Genomic DNA, 3,083 nt, shown 5'->3' on the forward strand with positions numbered 1-3,083 from the left:
AAAACTGCACAAAGTAAAAGGATGTTGACACTTATTGTGTTGTTCAGGTTGATGAGTATAAACGTCCAACAGCTGCAGGACAGCAAAAATATCCAGTATCCATGCAATATACCATTCACTGTAAACCCGAACAGTACAATGAGCTAAAAAGTTTTGTAATCATAGAACTCAAAAGTAGCAACCAAGTCGAGTCAGCTTAAAACCTATAAGCCGATTAAACTTTGACTCCAGTTATAACTTTATTGGACTAAAAGATTTTGTGTAAATAAAACTTGGTATCAAAACTTATAAGTGAAGCGACGTCATGACGTCACAACGTACGCCCATGAACGTGAACTCAGCCACGCACCTCTGGGAAGTCTTCAAGATGTAGGAGGTCTGAAACGAGTCGAAGTGTGTCACTTACAAACGTTTACGTAAGTCCCGTTATTTGAATTTTCCTTTTAATATGACTTTCGCCCATGGACTTACAAACAAATTGAAGGATATAAACTCAGCCTGATGATGACCAAACAGTGTTGAAACGTTGCAGCGAAGAGTTTAGAGGCTAAAATCAGCACTTATTTGTGCAACCTGGGGTCAAGCAGATGGAAGAAATAATGACTTACCTGCTGGAAACCTGTGAAAAAAGGAATGTAAGGGGAAGCCAAGGAGGGTGCTCATAGTTTGTTTTAAAGGCAGATGGATTTTTATTTAATGGCTGATGCACTTTTTCGTTTACACAAATTTTGTAGTGTTTTACATTGTTTACTATGACAAGTTGTCTCATGCAGGTCATTTAAAAATAAACTTGCAATTGTTATTCTGCCTCAGTGTTTCTTTTGTAAGAATGATCCTGCTTAAGAAGGGTTAATAAGGCTAAGTTTAGACTTCAAAAGAGTAATTTAGAGTTGAGATATATTAAAGTGTTTTAGTTGATTAAGGCATGTATTAAGGTTCAATAAAATCAAAATATGCTAGTTCAGTAAAGTAAGAATCTATAAGTTAGTTAAATAAAACATTATAGTTTCACTGTAGTTAAACAGTTTTATTTTATTCAACTTAAACATTTTAAGTTCAGATGAACGTATTATTTTTAATTAAGATAACTTAAAAATTATTATGTAATCAGTTTCCTCATAATTTTTGAGTTGATTGAACTTATTCGGGTTTACAGTGTTGGTTTGCATTCATCTTTCCCATATTGCTACTTTCAATCTAAAAAGAACACAGTTACAGACATCTCTGTACAGGTAATGACTTTTTTGCCAAATGTCTTTAAATTAAGCCAGCTAACAGGAATTTGNAGTCATAGACATTCACACACTGATGGTGGGTCTGCTGCCACCAGATGTACCGGCTGTTCCCAAAAAATCATGGGTTTCCAACCTATGTAGGATCTAGGAACTGGGCCAGTTCCTGATCGCGGAGTGTACGAGTCTAAACCAACTTTGGAACCATGTTGATGGACTTACAAACAAATTGAAGGATATAAACTCAGCCTGATGAAGACCAAACAGTGTCGAAACGTTGCAACGAAGAGTTTAGAGGCTAAAATCAGCACTTATTTGTGCAACCTGGGGTCAAGCAGATGGAAGAAACAATGACTTACCTGCTGGAAACCTGTGAAAAAAGGAAATGTAAGGGGAAGCCAAGGAGGGTGCTCATATAAATAAAAATACTTACCTGCATGAAAACCTAAAAAAGGAACGCAGAGGAACTTATGGAACGAAAGGGAAAGATAAAGGGGGTGCCTATATGTTTTAATTTTATTTTCTCGCACAGATGCCTAACTGAGGCCTGCGGAGGAGCCTACATTGGCTATACATGTAGTCCAGGGACGTGAGCGCCCAATGTTTTAAGACAATTAGGTCTATGCCATTTGGAATCAGGGATGGCTGGGGGACGGTCTGCTCCTGCAGTGGTCGGGGGTGAATCATGGAGCGTGCACCGCCACTCGTCTTCGGTCGAGTGGCAAACCTAACCTTATCCTAACCCTAACCCAGTACCAGTACCCTGCCCTCTGATGGAGGGTAGGGTCCGAAGGGCTTCTCGGTACTGGTTTACGCTGGTTTCCCGCCAAATATTGCATCTGGTAACGTGTTCGGTGCCAGGTTAGGGTATTGGTACTGGAGCCATCTCGAAGACCAGTCCGTGCCAAATACCGCGTCTGATACTGCGTCCGATACTGGGTTTGGGTACTGGTACTGCACGTGTCCCAAGGACCAGTCCACGCCTGGTACCGCGTCCCGAAGGTTGCAGGAACAGTTTTAAAATCTGAACACTTCTGTTAATACCTTTAATAAAGGGTTTACTTTCTTTTTGACACATTTCAAGCTAATACTGAACACTAAACATCGTTTCAATTAAAGTGGCAACAGTTCTGAAGTCTTGAGGAATTTCCGCTTCCGTCTAATGATTTTCAGCCGCCATCTGGTCTGCCGCCAGGTCCTCCTGAAACATCTAGGTGACTTCACTTCAAATGGTTTACAGCTGATGAGGTCCCCACAATAACTTTTTTTTCAGTCTCTAAACAAAAGCTGATGAAATGTTCATTTTAATCCTGGAAGAAAAACAATAAATATAAGGATATGACTCCATTAGCCAAAAAAAAGAAACCTTTCTGTTTTTTTGGTAAAGCGTCCACATTCGGTTATACCAGCCTGAAAGTGTTGATTTTACTAAAAGATGTTTTAGAAAAAATTAGACTCTAAAACATGCTTTTTTTAAGATTATTGTTTCTGTTCCACACAGTTCCTTTGGCTCCAACAGCCCGGACTCATCCACCTTTCTCCTGACTTCATTTCTGGCACTAACGAACCTGATTTGTGCCGTCACATTCACACGTTTAAGTTTTTGATGACCAAAACACAATTTACTCCAACTGGAATGGAAATAACAGCAGGTTTGTATTAGAACTCTCTCCTTTTGATCAAATTTGGTCCTTTTTAAAATATTTTTTACTGAATCACTTTATACAAAAATCCATGTTTAAATGCAAAAAAAAAAAAAAAAAATCAGTTTTGATGAACATTAGTCTCTAAAAAAGCGAAGCAGAGTGAATAATTTTGTGGTAGTTCTGGAAGAGGCCGGTTCTTTGTTCA

Source organism: Oryzias melastigma, linkage group LG22 (assembly GCF_002922805.2).
Source record: "Oryzias melastigma strain HK-1 linkage group LG22, ASM292280v2, whole genome shotgun sequence".
NCBI classification, from domain to species: Eukaryota; Metazoa; Chordata; class Actinopteri; order Beloniformes; family Adrianichthyidae; genus Oryzias; species Oryzias melastigma.